Source organism: Equus caballus, unplaced genomic scaffold (genome assembly GCF_041296265.1).
Source record: "Equus caballus isolate H_3958 breed thoroughbred unplaced genomic scaffold, TB-T2T haplotype1-0000019, whole genome shotgun sequence".
NCBI classification, from domain to species: Eukaryota; Metazoa; Chordata; class Mammalia; order Perissodactyla; family Equidae; genus Equus; species Equus caballus.
This window is the reverse complement of record NW_027222392.1, coordinates 6,523,642-6,544,515: the sequence shown is the minus strand read 5'-3', so window position 1 is coordinate 6,544,515 and position 20,874 is coordinate 6,523,642.

Genomic DNA, 20,874 nt, shown 5'->3' with positions numbered 1-20,874 from the left:
AAGGCCTGTGAAACGCAGTTTCTTTGCAGGCCTGATCTGGCTGAAGTAGGACTTCTGCTCTGGGTGTGCTACTTTGCCCTAGAGCTGAAAGGCACAACGTGCAGGCTTCTTTCCAAAGGGCGAGTTGGGCCCCACAGCATCTTGCTTCCAGCTCTTTGGGAAGCTAAGAAACAACTCGCTCTGCACAGTGCTCTTACAGCCTAGCGGGAACATCTCTTCCAAAGGCCTGTGAAACGCAGTTTCTTTGCAGGCCTGATCTGGCTGAAGTAGGACTTCTGCTCTGGGTGTGCTAATTTGCCCTAGAGCTGAAAGGCACAACGTGCAGGCTTCTTTCCAAAGGGCGAGTTGGGCCCCACAGCATCTTTCTTCCAGCTCTTTGGGAAGCTAAGAAACACCTCGCTCTGCACAGTGCTCTTACAGCCTACCGGGAACATCTCTTCCAAAGGCCTGTGAAACGCAGTTTCTTTGCAGGCCTGATCTGGCTGAAGTAGGACTTCTGCTCTGGGTGTGCTACTTTGCCCTAGAGCTGAAAGGCACAACGTGCAGGCTTCTTTCCAAAGGGCGAGTTGGGCCCCACAGCATCTTGCTTCCAGCTCTTTGGGAAGCTAAGAAACAACTCGCTCTGCACAGTGCTCTTACAGCCTACCGGGAACATCTCTTCCAAAGGCCTGGGAAACGCAGTTTCTTTGCAGGCCTGATCTGGCTGAAGTAGGACTTCTGCTCTGGGTGTGCTACTTTGCCCTGGAGCTGAAAGGCACAACGTGCAGGCTTCTTTCCAAAGGGCGAGTTGGGCCCCACAGCATCTTGCTTCCAGCTCTTTGGGAAGCTAAGAAACAACTCGCTCTGCACAGTGCTCTTACAGCCTACCGGGAACATCTCTTCCAAAGGCCTGTGAAACGCAGTTTCTTTGCAGGCCTGATCTGGCTGAAGTAGGACTTCTGCTCTGGGTGTGCTACTTTGCCCTAGAGCTGAAAGGCACAACGTGCAGGCTTCTTTCCAAAGGGCGAGTTGGGCCCCACAGCATCTTGCTTCCAGCTCTTTGGGAAGCTAAGAAACAACTCGCTCTGCACATTGCTCTTACAGCCTAGCGGGAACATCTCTTACAAAGGCCTGTGAAACGCAGTTTCTTTGCAGGCCTGATCTGGCTGAAGTAGGACTTCTGCTCTGGGTGTGCTACTTTGCCCTAGAGCTGAAACGCACAACGTGCAGGCTTCTTTCCAAAGGGCGAGTTGGGCCCCACAGCATCTTGCTTCCAGCTCTTTGGGAAGCTAAGAAACAACTCGCTGTGCACAGTGCTCTTACAGCCTACCGGGAACATCTCTTCCAAAGGCCTGTGAAACGCAGTTTCTTTGCAGGCCTGATCTGGCTGAAGTAGGACTTCTGCTCTGGGTGTGCTACTTTGCCCTAGAGCTGAAAGGCACAACGTGCAGGCTTCTTTCCAAAGGGCGAGCTGGGTCCCACAGCATCTTGCTTCCAGCTCTTTGGGAAGCTAAGAAACAACTCGCTCTGCACAGTGCTCTTACAGCCTAGCGGGAACATCTCTTCCAAAGGCCTGTGAAACGCAGTTTCTTTGCAGGCCTGATCTGGCTGAAGTAGGACTTCTGCTCTGGGTGTGCTACTTTGCCCTAGAGCTGAAAGGCACAACGTGCAGGCTTCTTTCCAAAGGGCGAGTTGGGCCCCACAGCATCTTGCTTCCAGCTCTTTGGGAAGCTAAGAAACAACTCGCTCTGCACAGTGCTCTTACAGCCTACCGGGAACATCTCTTCCAAAGGCCTGTGAAACGCAGTTTCTTTGCAGGCCTGATCTGGCTGAAGTAGGACTTCTGCTCTGGGTGTGCTACTTTGCCCTAGAGCTGAAAGGCACAACGTGCAGGCTTCTTTCCAAAGGGCGAGTTGGGCCCCACAGCATCTTGCTTCCAGCTCTTTGGGAAGCTAAGAAACAACTCGCTCTGCACAGTGCTCTTACAGCCTACTGGGAACATCTCTTCCAAAGGCCTGTGAAACGCAGTTTCTTTGCAGGCCTGATCTGGCTGAAGTAGGACTTCTGCTCTGGGTGTGCTACTTTGCCCTAGAGCTGAAAGGCACAACGTGCAGGCTTCTTTCCAAAGGGCGAGTTGGGCCCCACAGCATCTTGCTTCCAGCTCTTTGGGAAGCTAAGAAACAACTCGCTCTGCTCAGTGCTCTGACAGCCTAGTGGGAACATCTCTTCCAAAGGCCTGTGTAACGCAGTTTCTTTGCAGGCCTGATCTGGCTGAAGTAGGACTTCTGCTCTGGGTGTGCTACTTTGCCCTAGAGCTGAAAGGCACAACGTGCAGGCTTCTTTCCAAAGGGCGAGTTGGGCCCCACTGCCTCTTGCTTCAAGCTGTTTGGGAAGATAAGAAACAACTCGCTCTGCACAGTGCTCTTACAGCCTAGCGGGAACATCTCTTCCAAAGGCCTGTGAAACGCAGTTTCTTTGCAGGCCTGATCTGGCTGAAGTAGGACTTCTGCTCTGGGTGTGCTACTTTGCCCTGGAGCTGAAAGGCACAACGTGCAGGCTTCTTTCCAAAGGGCGAGTTGGGCCCCACAGCATCTTGCTTCCAGCTCTTTGGGAAGCTAAGAAACAACTCGCTCTGCACAGTGCTCTTACAGCCTAGCGGGAACATCTCTTCCAAAGGCCTGTGAAACGCAGTTTCTTTGCAGGCCTGATCTGGCTGAAGTAGGACTTCTGCTCTGGGTGTGCTACTTTGCCCTAGAGCTGAAAGGCACAACGTGCAGGCTTCTTTCCAAAGGGCGAGTTGGGCCCCACAGCATCTTGCTTCCAGCTCTTTGGGAAGCTAAGAAACAACTCGCTCTGCACAGTGCTCTTACAGCCTAGTGGGAACATCTCTTCCAAAGGCCTGTGAAACGCAGTTTCCTTGCAGGCCTGATCTGGCTGAAGTAGGACTTCTGCTCTGGGTGTGCTACTTTGCCCTAGAGCTGAAAGGCACAACGTGCAGGCTTCTTTCCAAAGGGCGAGTTGGGCCCCACAGCATCTTCCTTCCAGCTCTTTGGGAAGCTAAGAAACAACTCGCTCTGCACAGTGCTCTTACAGCCTACGGGGAACATCTCTTCCAAAGGCCTGTGAAACGCAGTTTCTTTGCAGCCCTGATCTGGCTGAAGTAGCACTTCTGCTTTGGGTGTGCTACTTTGCCCTAGAGCTGAAAGGCACAACGTGCAGGCTTCTTTCCAAAGGGCAAGTTGGGCCCCACAGCATCTTGCTTCCAGCTCTTTGGGAAGCTAAGAAACAACTCGCTCTGCACAGTGCTCTTACAGCCTACCGGGAACACCTCTTCCAAAGGCCTGTGAAACGCAGTTTCTTTGCAGGCCTGATCTGGCTGAAGTAGGACTTCTGCTCTGGGTGTGCTACTTTGCCCTAGAGCTGAAAGGCACAACGTGCAGGCTTCTTTCCAAAGGGCGAGTTGGGCCCCACAGCATCTTGCTTCCAGCTCTTTGGGAAGCTAAGAAACAACTCGCTCTGCACAGTGCTCTTACAGCCTAGCGGGAACATCTCTTCCAAAGGCCTGTGAAACGCAGTTTCTTTGCAGGCCTGATCTGGCTGAAGTAGGACTTCTGCTCTGGGTGTGCTACTTTGCCCTAGAGCTGAAAGGCACAACGTGCAGGCTTCTTTCCAAAGGGCGAGTTGGGCCCCACAGCATCTTGCTTCCAGCTCTTTGGGAAGCTAAGAAACAACTCGCTCTGCACAGTGCTCTTACAGCCTACCGGGAACATCTCTTCCAAAGGCCTGTGAAACGCAGTTTCTTTGCAGGCCTGATCTGGCTGAAGTAGGACTTCTGCTCTGGGTGTGCTACTTTGCCCTAGAGCTGAAAGGCACAACGTGCAGGCTTCTTTCCAAAGGGCGAGTTGGGCCCCACAGCATCTTGCTTCCAGCTCTTTGGGAAGCTAAGAAACAACTCGCTCTGCTCAGTGCTCTGACAGCCTAGTGGGAACATCTCTTCCAAAGGCCTGTGTAACGCAGTTTCTTTGCAGGCCTGATCTGGCTGAAGTAGGACTTCTGCTCTGGGTGTGCTACTTTGCCCTAGAGCTGAAAGGCACAACGTGCAGGCTTCTTTCCAAAGGGCGAGTTGGGCCCCACAGCATCTTGCTTCCAGCTCTTTGGGAAGCTAAGAAACAACTCGCTCTGCACAGTGCTCTTACAGCCTACCGGGAACATCTCTTCCAAAGGCCTGTGAAACGCAGTTTCTTTGCAGGCCTGATCTGGCTGAAGTAGGACTTCTGCTCTGGGTGTGCTACTTTGCCCTAGAGCTGAAAGGCACAACGTGCAGGCTTCTTTCCAAAGGGCGAGTTGGGCCCCACTGCCTCTTGCTTCCAGCTGTTTGGGAAGATAAGAAACAACTCGCTCTGCACAGTGCTCTTACAGCCTACCGGGAACATCTCTTCCAAAGGCCTGTGAAATGCAGTTTCTTTGCAGGCCTGATCTGGCTGAAGTAGGACTTCTGCTCTGGGTGTGCTACTTTGCCCATGAGCTGAAAGGCACAACGTGCAGGCTTCTTTCCAAAGGGCGAGTTGGGCCCCACAGCATCTTGCTTCCAGCTCTTTGGGAAGCTAAGAAACAACTCGCTCTGCACAGTGCTCTTACAGCCTAGCGGGAACATCTCTTCCAAAGGCCTGTGAAACGCAGTTTCTTTGCAGGCCTGATCTGGCTGAAGTAGGACTTCTGCTCTGGGTGTGCTACTTTGCCCTGGAGCTGAAAGGCACAACGTGCAGGCTTCTTTCCAAAGGGCGAGTTGGGCCCCACAGCATCTTGCTTCCAGCTCTTTGGGAAGCTAAGAAACAACTCGCTCTGCACAGTGCTCTTACAGCCTACCAGAAACATCTCTTACAAAGGCCTGTGAATCGCAGTTTCTTTGCAGGCCTGATCTGGCTGAAGTAGGACTTCTGCTCTGGGTGTGCTACTTTGCCCTTGAGCTGGAAGGCACAACGTGCAGGCTTCTTTCCAAATGGCGAGTTGCACCCCACAGCATCTTGCTTCCAGCTCTTTGGTAACCTAAGAAACAACCCGCTGTGCACAGTGCTCTTACAGCCTACCGGGAACATCTCTTCCAAAGGCCTGTGAAACGCAGTTTCTTTGCAGGCCTGATCTGGCTGAAGTAGGACTTCTGCTCTGGGTGTGCTACTTTGCCCTAGAGCTGAAAGGCACAACGTGCAGGCTTCTTTCCAAAGGGCGAGTTGGGCCCCACAGCATCTTGCTTCCAGCTCTTTGGGAAGCTAAGAAACAACTCGCTCTGCACAGTGCTCTTACAGCCTACCGGGAACATCTCTTCCAAAGGCCTGTGAAACGCAGTTTCTTTGCAGGCCTGATCTGGCTGAAGTAGGACTTCTGCTCTGGGTGTGCTACTTTGCCCTAGAGCTGAAAGGCACAACGTGCAGGCTTCTTTCCAAAGGGCGAGTTGGGCCCCACAGCATCTTGCTTCCAGCTCTTTGGGAAGCTAAGAAACAACTCGCTCTGCACAGTTCTCTTACAGCCTACCGGGAACATCTCTTCCAAAGGCCTGTGAAACGCAGTTTTTTGCAGGCCTGATCTGGCTGAAGTAGGACTTCTGCTCTGGGTGTGCTACATTGCCCTAGAGCTGAAAGGCACAACGTGCAGGCTTCTTTCCAAAGGGCGAGTTGGGCCCCACAGCATCTTGCTTCCAGCTCTTTGGGAAGTTAAGAAACAACTCGCTCTGCACAGTGCTCTTACAGCCTACCGGGAACATCTCTTCCAAAGGCCTGTGAAACGCAGTTTCTTTACAGGCCTGATCTGGCTGAAGTAGGACTTCTGCTCTGGGTGTGCTACATTGCCCTAGAGCTGAAAGGCACAACGTGCGGGCTTCTTTCCAAAGGGCGAGTTGGGCCCCACAACATCTTGCTTCCAGCTCTTTGGGAAGCTAAGAAACAACTCGCTCTGCACAGTGCTCTTACAGCCTACCGGGAACATCTCTTCCAAAGGCCTGTGAAACGCAGTTTCTTTGCAGGCCTGATCTGGCTGAAGTAGGACTTCTGCTCTGGGTGTGCTACTTTCCCTAGAGCTGAAAGGCACAACGTGCAGGCTTCTTTCCAAAGGGCGAGTTGGGCCCCACAGCATCTTGCTTCCAGCTCTTTGGGAAGCTAAGAAACAACTCGCTCTGCACAGTGCTCTTACAGCCTACCGGGAACATCTCTTCCAAAGGCCTGTGAAACGCAGTTTCTTTGCAGGCCTGATCTGGCTGAAGTAGGACTTCTGCTCTGGGTGTGCTACTTTGCCCTAGAGCTGAAAGGCACAACGTGCAGGCTTCTTTCCAAAGGGCGAGTTGGGCCCCACAGCATCTTGCTTCCAGCTCTTTGGGAAGCTAAGAAACAACTCGCTCTGCACAGTGCTCTTACAGCCTACCGGGAACATCTCTTCCAAAGGCCTGTGAAACGCAGTTTCTTTGCAGGCCTGATCTGGCTGAAGTAGCACTTCTGCTCTGGGTGTGCTACTTTGCCCTAGACCTGAAAGGCACAACGTGCAGGCTTCTTTCCAAAGGGCGAGTTGGGCCCCACAGCATCTTGCTTCCAGCTCTTTGGGAAGCTAAGAAACAACTCGCTCTGCACAGTGCTCTTACAGCCTAGTGGGAACATCTCTTCCAAAGGCCTGTGAAACGCAGTTTCTTTGCAGGCCTGATCTGGCTGAAGTAGGACTTCTGCTCTGGGTGTGCTACTTTGCCCTAGAGCTGAAAGGCACAACGTGCAGGCTTCTTTCCAAAGGGCGAGTTGGGCCCCACAGCATCTTGCTTCCAGCTCTTTGGGAAGCTAAGAAACAACTCGCTCTGCACAGTGCTCTTACAGCCTAGCGGGAACATCACTTCCAAAGGCCTGTGAAACGCAGTTTCTTTGCAGGCCTGATCTGGCTGAAGTAGGACTTCTGCTCTGGGTGTGCTACTTTGCCCTAGAGCTGAAAGGCACAACGTGCAGGCTTCTTTCCAAAGGGCGAGTTGGGCCCCACAGCATCTTGCTTCCAGCTCTTTGGGAAGCTAAGAAACAACTCGCTCTGCACAGTGCTCTTACAGCCTAGCGGGAACATCTCTTCCAAAGGCCTGTGAAACGCAGTTTCTTTGCAGGCCTGATCTGGCTGAAGTAGGACTTCTGCTCTGGGTGTGCTACTTTGCCCTACAGCTGAAAGGCACAACGTGCAGGCTTCTTTCCAAAGGGCGAGTTGGGCCCCACAGCATCTTTCTTCCAGCTCTTTGGGAAGTTAAGAAACAACTCGCTCTGCACAGTGCTCTTACAGCCTACCGGGAACATCTCTTCCAAAGGCCTGTGAAACGCAGTTTCTTTGCAGGCCTGATCTGGCTGAAGTAGGACTTCTGCTCTGGGTGTGCTACTTTGCCCTAGAGCTGAAAGGCACAACGTGCAGGCTTCTTTCCAAAGGGCGAGTTGGGCCCCACAGCATCTTGCTTCCAGCTCTTTGGGAAGCTAAGAAACAACTCGCTCTGCACAGTGCTCTTACAGCCTAGTGGGAACATCTCTTCCAAAGGCCTGTGAAACGCAGTTTCCTTGCAGGCCTGATCTGGCTGAAGTAGGACTTCTGCTCTGGGTGTGCTACTTTGCCCTAGAGCTGAAAGGCACAACGTGCAGGCTTCTTTCCAAAGGGCGAGTTGGGCCCCACAGCATCTTCCTTCCAGCTCTTTGGGAAGCTAAGAAACAACTCGCTCTGCACAGTGCTCTTACAGCCTACGGGGAACATCTCTTCCAAAGGCCTGTGAAACGCAGTTTCTTTGCAGCCCTGATCTGGCTGAAGTAGCACTTCTGCTTTGGGTGTGCTACTTTGCCCTAGAGCTGAAAGGCACAACGTGCAGGCTTCTTTCCAAAGGGCAAGTTGGGCCCCACAGCATCTTGCTTCCAGCTCTTTGGGAAGCTAAGAAACAACTCGCTCTGCACAGTGCTCTTACAGCCTACCGGGAACACCTCTTCCAAAGGCCTGTGAAACGCAGTTTCTTTGCAGGCCTGATCTGGCTGAAGTAGGACTTCTGCTCTGGGTGTGCTACTTTGCCCTAGAGCTGAAAGGCACAACGTGCAGGCTTCTTTCCAAAGGGCGAGTTGGGCCCCACAGCATCTTGCTTCCAGCTCTTTGGGAAGCTAAGAAACAACTCGCTCTGCACAGTGCTCTTACAGCCTAGCGGGAACATCTCTTCCAAAGGCCTGTGAAACGCAGTTTCTTTGCAGGCCTGATCTGGCTGAAGTAGGACTTCTGCTCTGGGTGTGCTACTTTGCCCTAGAGCTGAAAGGCACAACGTGCAGGCTTCTTTCCAAAGGGCGAGTTGGGCCCCACAGCATCTTGCTTCCAGCTCTTTGGGAAGCTAAGAAACAACTCGCTCTGCACAGTGCTCTTACAGCCTACCGGGAACATCTCTTCCAAAGGCCTGTGAAACGCAGTTTCTTTGCAGGCCTGATCTGGCTGAAGTAGGACTTCTGCTCTGGGTGTGCTACTTTGCCCTAGAGCTGAAAGGCACAACGTGCAGGCTTCTTTCCAAAGGGCGAGTTGGGCCCCACAGCATCTTGCTTCCAGCTCTTTGGGAAGCTAAGAAACAACTCGCTCTGCTCAGTGCTCTGACAGCCTAGTGGGAACATCTCTTCCAAAGGCCTGTGTAACGCAGTTTCTTTGCAGGCCTGATCTGGCTGAAGTAGGACTTCTGCTCTGGGTGTGCTACTTTGCCCTAGAGCTGAAAGGCACAACGTGCAGGCTTCTTTCCAAAGGGCGAGTTGGGCCCCACAGCATCTTGCTTCCAGCTCTTTGGGAAGCTAAGAAACAACTCGCTCTGCACAGTGCTCTTACAGCCTACCGGGAACATCTCTTCCAAAGGCCTGTGAAACGCAGTTTCTTTGCAGGCCTGATCTGGCTGAAGTAGGACTTCTGCTCTGGGTGTGCTACTTTGCCCTAGAGCTGAAAGGCACAACGTGCAGGCTTCTTTCCAAAGGGCGAGTTGGGCCCCACTGCCTCTTGCTTCCAGCTGTTTGGGAAGATAAGAAACAACTCGCTCTGCACAGTGCTCTTACAGCCTACCGGGAACATCTCTTCCAAAGGCCTGTGAAATGCAGTTTCTTTGCAGGCCTGATCTGGCTGAAGTAGGACTTCTGCTCTGGGTGTGCTACTTTGCCCATGAGCTGAAAGGCACAACGTGCAGGCTTCTTTCCAAAGGGCGAGTTGGGCCCCACAGCATCTTGCTTCCAGCTCTTTGGGAAGCTAAGAAACAACTCGCTCTGCACAGTGCTCTTACAGCCTAGCGGGAACATCTCTTCCAAAGGCCTGTGAAACGCAGTTTCTTTGCAGGCCTGATCTGGCTGAAGTAGGACTTCTGCTCTGGGTGTGCTACTTTGCCCTGGAGCTGAAAGGCACAACGTGCAGGCTTCTTTCCAAAGGGCGAGTTGGGCCCCACAGCATCTTGCTTCCAGCTCTTTGGGAAGCTAAGAAACAACTCGCTCTGCACAGTGCTCTTACAGCCTACCAGAAACATCTCTTACAAAGGCCTGTGAATCGCAGTTTCTTTGCAGGCCTGATCTGGCTGAAGTAGGACTTCTGCTCTGGGTGTGCTACTTTGCCCTTGAGCTGGAAGGCACAACGTGCAGGCTTCTTTCCAAATGGCGAGTTGCACCCCACAGCATCTTGCTTCCAGCTCTTTGGTAACCTAAGAAACAACCCGCTGTGCACAGTGCTCTTACAGCCTACCGGGAACATCTCTTCCAAAGGCCTGTGAAACGCAGTTTCTTTGCAGGCCTGATCTGGCTGAAGTAGGACTTCTGCTCTGGGTGTGCTACTTTGCCCTAGAGCTGAAAGGCACAACGTGCAGGCTTCTTTCCAAAGGGCGAGTTGGGCCCCACAGCATCTTGCTTCCAGCTCTTTGGGAAGCTAAGAAACAACTCGCTCTGCACAGTGCTCTTACAGCCTACCGGGAACATCTCTTCCAAAGGCCTGTGAAACGCAGTTTCTTTGCAGGCCTGATCTGGCTGAAGTAGGACTTCTGCTCTGGGTGTGCTACTTTGCCCTAGAGCTGAAAGGCACAACGTGCAGGCTTCTTTCCAAAGGGCGAGTTGGGCCCCACAGCATCTTGCTTCCAGCTCTTTGGGAAGCTAAGAAACAACTCGCTCTGCACAGTTCTCTTACAGCCTACCGGGAACATCTCTTCCAAAGGCCTGTGAAACGCAGTTTTTTGCAGGCCTGATCTGGCTGAAGTAGGACTTCTGCTCTGGGTGTGCTACATTGCCCTAGAGCTGAAAGGCACAACGTGCAGGCTTCTTTCCAAAGGGCGAGTTGGGCCCCACAGCATCTTGCTTCCAGCTCTTTGGGAAGTTAAGAAACAACTCGCTCTGCACAGTGCTCTTACAGCCTACCGGGAACATCTCTTCCAAAGGCCTGTGAAACGCAGTTTCTTTACAGGCCTGATCTGGCTGAAGTAGGACTTCTGCTCTGGGTGTGCTACATTGCCCTAGAGCTGAAAGGCACAACGTGCGGGCTTCTTTCCAAAGGGCGAGTTGGGCCCCACAACATCTTGCTTCCAGCTCTTTGGGAAGCTAAGAAACAACTCGCTCTGCACAGTGCTCTTACAGCCTACCGGGAACATCTCTTCCAAAGGCCTGTGAAACGCAGTTTCTTTGCAGGCCTGATCTGGCTGAAGTAGGACTTCTGCTCTGGGTGTGCTACTTTCCCTAGAGCTGAAAGGCACAACGTGCAGGCTTCTTTCCAAAGGGCGAGTTGGGCCCCACAGCATCTTGCTTCCAGCTCTTTGGGAAGCTAAGAAACAACTCGCTCTGCACAGTGCTCTTACAGCCTACCGGGAACATCTCTTCCAAAGGCCTGTGAAACGCAGTTTCTTTGCAGGCCTGATCTGGCTGAAGTAGGACTTCTGCTCTGGGTGTGCTACTTTGCCCTAGAGCTGAAAGGCACAACGTGCAGGCTTCTTTCCAAAGGGCGAGTTGGGCCCCACAGCATCTTGCTTCCAGCTCTTTGGGAAGCTAAGAAACAACTCGCTCTGCACAGTGCTCTTACAGCCTACCGGGAACATCTCTTCCAAAGGCCTGTGAAACGCAGTTTCTTTGCAGGCCTGATCTGGCTGAAGTAGCACTTCTGCTCTGGGTGTGCTACTTTGCCCTAGACCTGAAAGGCACAACGTGCAGGCTTCTTTCCAAAGGGCGAGTTGGGCCCCACAGCATCTTGCTTCCAGCTCTTTGGGAAGCTAAGAAACAACTCGCTCTGCACAGTGCTCTTACAGCCTAGTGGGAACATCTCTTCCAAAGGCCTGTGAAACGCAGTTTCTTTGCAGGCCTGATCTGGCTGAAGTAGGACTTCTGCTCTGGGTGTGCTACTTTGCCCTAGAGCTGAAAGGCACAACGTGCAGGCTTCTTTCCAAAGGGCGAGTTGGGCCCCACAGCATCTTGCTTCCAGCTCTTTGGGAAGCTAAGAAACAACTCGCTCTGCACAGTGCTCTTACAGCCTAGCGGGAACATCACTTCCAAAGGCCTGTGAAACGCAGTTTCTTTGCAGGCCTGATCTGGCTGAAGTAGGACTTCTGCTCTGGGTGTGCTACTTTGCCCTAGAGCTGAAAGGCACAACGTGCAGGCTTCTTTCCAAAGGGCGAGTTGGGCCCCACAGCATCTTGCTTCCAGCTCTTTGGGAAGCTAAGAAACAACTCGCTCTGCACAGTGCTCTTACAGCCTAGCGGGAACATCTCTTCCAAAGGCCTGTGAAACGCAGTTTCTTTGCAGGCCTGATCTGGCTGAAGTAGGACTTCTGCTCTGGGTGTGCTACTTTGCCCTACAGCTGAAAGGCACAACGTGCAGGCTTCTTTCCAAAGGGCGAGTTGGGCCCCACAGCATCTTTCTTCCAGCTCTTTGGGAAGTTAAGAAACAACTCGCTCTGCACAGTGCTCTTACAGCCTACCGGGAACATCTCTTCCAAAGGCCTGTGAAACGCAGTTTCTTTGCAGGCCTGATCTGGCTGAAGTAGGACTTCTGCTCTGGGTGTGCTACTTTGCCCTAGAGCTGAAAGGCACAACGTGCAGGCTTCTTTCCAAAGGGCGAGTTGGGCCCCACAGCATCTTGCTTCCAGCTCTTTGGGAAGCTAAGAAACAACTCGCTCTGCACAGTGCTCTTACAGCCTACCGGGAACATCTCTTCCAAAGGCCTGGGAAACGCAGTTTCTTTGCAGGCCTGATCTGGCTGAAGTAGGACTTCTGCTCTGGGTGTGCTACTTTGCCCTAGAGCTGAAACGCACAACGTGCAGGCTTCTTTCCAAAGGGCGAGTTGGGCCCCACAGCATCTTGCTTCCAGCTCTTTGGGAAGCTAAGAAACAACTCGCTCTGCACAGTGCTCTTACAGCCTAGCGGGAACATCACTTCCAAAGGCCTGTGAAACGCAGTTTCTTTGCAGGCCTGATCTGGCTGAAGTAGGACTTCTGCTCTGGGTGTGCTACTTTGCCCTAGAGCTGAAAGGCACAACGTGCAGGCTTCTTTCCAAAGGGCGAGCTGGGTCCCACAGCATCTTGCTTCCAGCTCTTTGGGAAGCTAAGAAACAACTCGCTCTGCGCAGTGCTCTTACAGCCTAGCGGGAACATCTCTTACAAAGGCCTGTGAAACGCAGTTTCTTTGCAGGCCTGATCTGGCTGAAGTAGGACTTCTGCTCTGGGTGTGCTACTTTGCCCTAGAGCTGAAAGGCACAACGTGCAGGCTTCTTTCCAAAGGGCGAGTTGGGCCCCACAGCATCTTGCTTCCAGCTCTTTGGGAAGCTAAGAAACAACTCGCTCTGCACAGTGCTCTTACAGCCTACCGGGAACATCTCTTCCAAAGGCCTGTGAAACGCAGTTTCTTTGCAGGCCTGATCTGGCTGAAGTAGGACTTCTGCTCTGGGTGTGCTACTTTGCCCTAGAGCTGAAAGGCACAACGTGCAGGCTTCTTTCCAAAGGGCGAGCTGGGTCCCACAGCATCTTGCTTCCAGCTCTTTGGGAAGCTAAGAAACAACTCGCTCTGCACAGTGCTCTTACAGCCTAGCGGGAACATCTCTTACAAAGGCCTGTGAAACGCAGTTTCTTTGCAGGCCTGATCTGGCTGAAGTAGGACTTCTGCTCTGGGTGTGCTACTTTGCCCTGGAGCTGAAAGGCACAACGTGCAGGCTTCTTTCCAAAGGGCGAGTTGGGCCCCACAGCATCTTGCTTCCAGCTCTTTGGGAAGCTAAGAAACAACTCGCTCTGCACAGTGCTCTTACAGCCTACCGGGAACATCTCTTCCAAAGGCCTGTGAAACGCAGTTTCTTTGCAGGCCTGATCTGGCTGAAGTAGGACTTCTGCTCTGGGTGTGCTACTTTGCCCTAGAGCTGAAAGGCACAACGTGCAGGCTTCTTTCCAAAGGGCGAGTTGGGCCCCACAGCATCTTGCTTCCAGCTCTTTGGGAAGCTAAGAAACAACTCGCTCTGCACAGTGCTCTTACAGCCTACTGGGAACATCTCTTCCAAAGGCCTGTGAAACGCAGTTTCTTTGCAGGCCTGATCTGGCTGAAGTAGGACTTCTGCTCTGGGTGCGCTACTTTGCCCTAGAGCTGAAAGGCACAACGTGCAGGCTTCTTTCCAAAGGGCGAGTTGGGCCCCACAGCATCTTGCTTCCAGCTCTTTGGGAAGCTAAGAAACAACTCGCTCTGCTCAGTGCTCTGACAGCCTAGTGGGAACATCTCTTCCAAAGGCCTGTGTAACGCAGTTTCTTTGCAGGCCTGATCTGGCTGAAGTAGGACTTCTGCTCTGGGTGTGCTACTTTGCCCTAGAGCTGAAAGGCACAACGTGCAGGCTTCTTTCCAAAGGGCGAGTTGGGCCCCACAGCATCTTGCTTCCAGCTCTTTGGGAAGCTAAGAAACAACTCGCTCTGCACAGTGCTCTTACAGCCTACCGGGAACATCTCTTCCAAAGGCCTGTGAAACGCAGTTTCTTTGCAGGCCTGATCTGGCTGAAGTAGGACTTCTGCTCTGGGTGTGCTACTTTGCCCTAGAGCTGAAAGGCACAACGTGCAGGCTTCTTTCCAAAGGGCGAGTTGGGCCCCACAGCATCTTGCTTCCAGCTCTTTGGGAAGCTAAGAAACAACTCGCTCTGCACAGTTCTCTTACAGCCTACCGGGAACATCTCTTCCAAAGGCCTGTGAAACGCAGTTTTTTGCAGGCCTGATCTGGCTGAAGTAGGACTTCTGCTCTGGGTGTGCTACATTGCCCTAGAGCTGAAAGGCACAACGTGCAGGCTTCTTTCCAAAGGGCGAGTTGGGCCCCACAGCATCTTGCTTCCAGCTCTTTGGGAAGTTAAGAAACAACTCGCTCTGCACAGTGCTCTTACAGCCTACCGGGAACATCTCTTCCAAAGGCCTGTGAAACGCAGTTTCTTTACAGGCCTGATCTGGCTGAAGTAGGACTTCTGCTCTGGGTGTGCTACATTGCCCTAGAGCTGAAAGGCACAACGTGCGGGCTTCTTTCCAAAGGGCGAGTTGGGCCCCACAACATCTTGCTTCCAGCTCTTTGGGAAGCTAAGAAACAACTCGCTCTGCACAGTGCTCTTACAGCCTACCGGGAACATCTCTTCCAAAGGCCTGTGAAACGCAGTTTCTTTGCAGGCCTGATCTGGCTGAAGTAGGACTTCTGCTCTGGGTGTGCTACTTTCCCTAGAGCTGAAAGGCACAACGTGCAGGCTTCTTTCCAAAGGGCGAGTTGGGCCCCACAGCATCTTGCTTCCAGCTCTTTGGGAAGCTAAGAAACAACTCGCTCTGCACAGTGCTCTTACAGCCTAGCGGGAACATCTCTTCCAAAGGCCTGTGAAACGCAGTTTCTTTGCAGGCCTGATCTGGCTGAAGTAGGACTTCTGCTCTGGGTGTGCTACTTTGCCCTAGAGCTGAAAGGCACAACGTGCAGGCTTCTTTCCAAAGGGCGAGTTGGGCCCCACAGCATCTTGCTTCCAGCTCTTTGGGAAGCTAAGAAACAACTCGCTCTGCACAGTGCTCTTACAGCCTACCGGGAACATCTCTTCCAAAGGCCTGTGAAACGCAGTTTCTTTGCAGGCCTGATCTGGCTGAAGTAGCACTTCTGCTCTGGGTGTGCTACTTTGCCCTAGACCTGAAAGGCACAACGTGCAGGCTTCTTTCCAAAGGGCGAGTTGGGCCCCACAGCATCTTGCTTCCAGCTCTTTGGGAAGCTAAGAAACAACTCGCTCTGCACAGTGCTCTTACAGCCTAGTGGGAACATCTCTTCCAAAGGCCTGTGAAACGCAGTTTCTTTGCAGGCCTGATCTGGCTGAAGTAGGACTTCTGCTCTGGGTGTGCTACTTTGCCCTAGAGCTGAAAGGCACAACGTGCAGGCTTCTTTCCAAAGGGCGAGTTGGGCCCCACAGCATCTTGCTTCCAGCTCTTTGGGAAGCTAAGAAACAACTCGCTCTGCACAGTGCTCTTACAGCCTAGCGGGAACATCACTTCCAAAGGCCTGTGAAACGCAGTTTCTTTGCAGGCCTGATCTGGCTGAAGTAGGACTTCTGCTCTGGGTGTGCTACTTTGCCCTAGAGCTGAAAGGCACAACGTGCAGGCTTCTTTCCAAAGGGCGAGTTGGGCCCCACAGCATCTTGCTTCCAGCTCTTTGGGAAGCTAAGAAACAACTCGCTCTGCACAGTGCTCTTACAGCCTAGCGGGAACATCTCTTCCAAAGGCCTGTGAAACGCAGTTTCTTTGCAGGCCTGATCTGGCTGAAGTAGGACTTCTGCTCTGGGTGTGCTACTTTGCCCTACAGCTGAAAGGCACAACGTGCAGGCTTCTTTCCAAAGGGCGAGTTGGGCCCCACAGCATCTTTCTTCCAGCTCTTTGGGAAGTTAAGAAACAACTCGCTCTGCACAGTGCTCTTACAGCCTACCGGGAACATCTCTTCCAAAGGCCTGTGAAACGCAGTTTCTTTGCAGGCCTGATCTGGCTGAAGTAGGACTTCTGCTCTGGGTGTGCTACTTTGCCCTAGAGCTGAAAGGCACAACGTGCAGGCTTCTTTCCAAAGGGCGAGTTGGGCCCCACAGCATCTTGCTTCCAGCTCTTTGGGAAGCTAAGAAACAACTCGCTCTGCACAGTGCTCTTACAGCCTACCGGGAACATCTCTTCCAAAGGCCTGGGAAACGCAGTTTCTTTGCAGGCCTGATCTGGCTGAAGTAGGACTTCTGCTCTGGGTGTGCTACTTTGCCCTAGAGCTGAAACGCACAACGTGCAGGCTTCTTTCCAAAGGGCGAGTTGGGCCCCACAGCATCTTGCTTCCAGCTCTTTGGGAAGCTAAGAAACAACTCGCTCTGCACAGTGCTCTTACAGCCTAGCGGGAACATCACTTCCAAAGGCCTGTGAAACGCAGTTTCTTTGCAGGCCTGATCTGGCTGAAGTAGGACTTCTGCTCTGGGTGTGCTACTTTGCCCTAGAGCTGAAAGGCACAACGTGCAGGCTTCTTTCCAAAGGGCGAGCTGGGTCCCACAGCATCTTGCTTCCAGCTCTTTGGGAAGCTAAGAAACAACTCGCTCTGCGCAGTGCTCTTACAGCCTAGCGGGAACATCTCTTACAAAGGCCTGTGAAACGCAGTTTCTTTGCAGGCCTGATCTGGCTGAAGTAGGACTTCTGCTCTGGGTGTGCTACTTTGCCCTAGAGCTGAAAGGCACAACGTGCAGGCTTCTTTCCAAAGGGCGAGTTGGGCCCCACAGCATCTTGCTTCCAGCTCTTTGGGAAGCTAAGAAACAACTCGCTCTGCACAGTGCTCTTACAGCCTACCGGGAACATCTCTTCCAAAGGCCTGTGAAACGCAGTTTCTTTGCAGGCCTGATCTGGCTGAAGTAGGACTTCTGCTCTGGGTGTGCTACTTTGCCCTAGAGCTGAAAGGCACAACGTGCAGGCTTCTTTCCAAAGGGCGAGCTGGGTCCCACAGCATCTTGCTTCCAGCTCTTTGGGAAGCTAAGAAACAACTCGCTCTGCACAGTGCTCTTACAGCCTAGCGGGAACATCTCTTACAAAGGCCTGTGAAACGCAGTTTCTTTGCAGGCCTGATCTGGCTGAAGTAGGACTTCTGCTCTGGGTGTGCTACTTTGCCCTGGAGCTGAAAGGCACAACGTGCAGGCTTCTTTCCAAAGGGCGAGTTGGGCCCCACAGCATCTTGCTTCCAGCTCTTTGGGAAGCTAAGAAACAACTCGCTCTGCACAGTGCTCTTACAGCCTACCGGGAACATCTCTTCCAAAGGCCTGTGAAACGCAGTTTCTTTGCAGGCCTGATCTGGCTGAAGTAGGACTTCTGCTCTGGGTGTGCTACTTTGCCCTAGAGCTGAAAGGCACAACGTGCAGGCTTCTTTCCAAAGGGCGAGTTGGGCCCCACAGCATCTTGCTTCCAGCTCTTTGGGAAGCTAAGAAACAACTCGCTCTGCACAGTGCTCTTACAGCCTACTGGGAACATCTCTTCCAAAGGCCTGTGAAACGCAGTTTCTTTGCAGGCCTGATCTGGCTGAAGTAGGACTTCTGCTCTGGGTGCGCTACTTTGCCCTAGAGCTGAAAGGCACAACGTGCAGGCTTCTTTCCAAAGGGCGAGTTGGGCCCCACAGCATCTTGCTTCCAGCTCTTTGGGAAGCTAAGAAACAACTCGCTCTGCTCAGTGCTCTGACAGCCTAGTGGGAACATCTCTTCCAAAGGCCTGTGTAACGCAGTTTCTTTGCAGGCCTGATCTGGCTGAAGTAGGACTTCTGCTCTGGGTGTGCTACTTTGCCCTAGAGCTGAAAGGCACAACGTGCAGGCTTCTTTCCAAAGGGCGAGTTGGGCCCCACAGCATCTTGCTTCCAGCTCTTTGGGAAGCTAAGAAACAACTCGCTCTGCACAGTGCTCTTACAGCCTACCGGGAACATCTCTTCCAAAGGCCTGTGAAACGCAGTTTCTTTGCAGGCCTGATCTGGCTGAAGTAGGACTTCTGCTCTGGGTGTGCTACTTTGCCCTAGAGCTGAAAGGCACAACGTGCAGGCTTCTTTCCAAAGGGCGAGTTGGGCCCCACAGCATCTTGCTTCCAGCTCTTTGGGAAGCTAAGAAACAACTCGCTCTGCACAGTGCTCTTACAGCCTAGTGGGAACATCTCTTCTAAAGGCCTGTGAAACGCAGTTTCTTTGCAGGCCTGATCTGGCTGAAGTAGGACTTCTGCTGTGGGTGTGCTACTTTGCCCTAGAGCTGAAAGGCACAACGTGCAGGCTTCTTTCCAAAGGGCGAATTGGGCCCCACAGCATCTTGCTTCCAGCTCTTTGGGAAGCTAAGAAACAACTCGCTCTGCACAGTGCTCTTACAGCCTACCGGGAACATCTCTTCCAAAGGCCTGTGAAAGGCAGTTTCTTTGCAGGCCTGATCTGGCTGAAGTAGGACTTCTGCTCTGGGTGTGCTACTTTGCCCTAGAGCTGAAAGGCACAACGTGCAGGCTTCTTTCCAAAGGGCGAGCTGGGTCCCACAGCATCTTGCTTCCAGCTCTTTGGGAAGCTAAGAAACAACTCGCTCTGCACAGTGCTCTTACAGCCTACCGGGAACATCTCTTCCAAAGGCCTGTGAAACGCAGTTTCTTTGCAGGCCTGATCTGGCTGAAGTAGGACTTCTGCTCTGGGTGTGCTACTTTGCCCTAGAGCTGAAAGGCACAACGTGCAGGCTTCTTTCCAAAGGGCGAGTTGGGCCCCACAGCATCTTGCTTCCAGCTCTTTGGGAAGCTAAGAAACAACTCGCTCTGCACAGTGCTCTTACAGCCTACTGGGAACATCTCTTCCAAAGGCCTGTGAAACGCAGTTTCTTTGCAGGCCTGATCTGGCTGAAGTAGGACTTCTGCTCTGGGTGTGCTACTTTGCCCTAGAGCTGAAAGGCACAACGTGCAGGCTTCTTTCCAAAGGGCGAGTTGGGCCCCACAGCATCTTGCTTCCAGCTCTTTGGGAAGCTAAGAAACAACTCGCTCTGCTCAGTGCTCTGACAGCCTAGTGGGAACATCTCTTCCAAAGGCCTGTGTAACGCAGTTTCTTTGCAGGCCTGATCTGGCTGAAGTAGGACTTCTGCTCTGGGTGTGCTACTTTGCCCTAGAGCTGAAAGGCACAACGTGCAGGCTTCTTTCCAAAGGGCGAGTTGGGCCCCACTGCCTCTTGCTTCAAGCTGTTTGGGAAGATAAGAAACAACTCGCTCTGCACAGTGCTCTTACAGCCTAGCGGGAACATCTCTTCCAAAGGCCTGTGAAACGCAGTTTCTTTGCAGGCCTGATCTGGCTGAAGTAGGACTTCTGCTCTGGGTGTGCTACTTTGCCCTGGAGCTGAAAGGCACAACGTGCAGGCTTCTTTCCAAAGGGCGAGTTGGGCCCCACAGCATCTTGCTTCCAGCTCTTTGGGAAGCTAAGAAACAACTCGCTCTGCACAGTGCTCTTACAGCCTAGCGGGAACATCTCTTCCAAAGGCCTGTGAAACGCAGTTTCTTTGCAGGCCTGATCTGGCTGAAGTAGGACTTCTGCTCTGGGTGTGCTACTTTGCCCTAGAGCTGAAAGGCACAACGTGCAGGCTTCTTTCCAAAGGGCGAGTTGGGGCCCACAGCATCTTGCTTCCAGCTCTTTGGGAAGCTAAGAAACAACTCGCTCTGCACAGTGCTCTTACAGCCTAGTGGGAACATCTCTTCCAAAGGCCTGTGAAACGCAGTTTCCTTGCAGGCCTGATCTGGCTGAAGTAGGACTTCTGCTCTGGGTGTGCTACTTTGCCCTAGAGCTGAAAGGCACAACGTGCAGGCTTCTTTCCAAAGGGCGAGTTGGGCCCCACAGCATCTTCCTTCCAGCTCTTTGGGAAGCTAAGAAACAACTCGCTCTGCACAGTGCTCTTACAGCCTACGGGGAACATCTCTTCCAAAGGCCTGTGAAACGCAGTTTCTTTGCAGCCCTGATCTGGCTGAAGTAGCACTTCTGCTTTGGGTGTGCTACTTTGCCCTAGAGCTGAAAGGCACAACGTGCAGGCTTCTTTCCAAAGGGCAAGTTGGGCCCCACAGCATCTTGCTTCCAGCTCTTTGGGAAGCTAAGAAACAACTCGCTCTGCACAGTGCTCTTACAGCCTACCGGGAACACCTCTTCCAAAGGCCTGTGAAACGCAGTTTCTTTGCAGGCCTGATCTGGCTGAAGTAGGACTTCTGCTCTGGGTGTGCTACTTTGCCCTAGAGCTGAAAGGCACAACGTGCAGGCTTCTTTCCAAAGGGCGAGTTGGGCCCCACAGCATCTTGCTTCCAGCTCTTTGGGAAGCTAAGAAACAACTCGCTCTGCACAGTGCTCTTACAGCCTAGCGGGAACATCTCTTCCAAAGGCCTGTGAAACGCAGTTTCTTTGCAGGCCTGATCTGGCTGAAGTAGGACTTCTGCTCTGGGTGTGCTACTTTGCCCTAGAGCTGAAAGGCACAACGTGCAGGCTTCTTTCCAAAGGGCGAGTTGGGCCCCACAGCATCTTGCTTCCAGCTCTTTGGGAAGCTAAGAAACAACTCGCTCTGCACAGTGCTCTTACAGCCTACCGGGAACATCTCTTCCAAAGGCCTGTGAAACGCAGTTTCTTTGCAGGCCTGATCTGGCTGAAGTAGGACTTCTGCTCTGGGTGTGCTACTTTGCCCTAGAGCTGAAAGGCACAACGTGCAGGCTTCTTTCCAAAGGGCGAGTTGGGCCCCACAGCATCTTGCTTCCAGCTCTTTGGGAAGCTAAGAAACAACTCGCTCTGCTCAGTGCTCTGACAGCCTAGTGGGAACATCTCTTCCAAAGGCCTGTGTAACGCAGTTTCTTTGCAGGCCTGATCTGGCTGAAGTAGGACTTCTGCTCTGGGTGTGCTACTTTGCCCTAGAGCTGAAAGGCACAACGTGCAGGC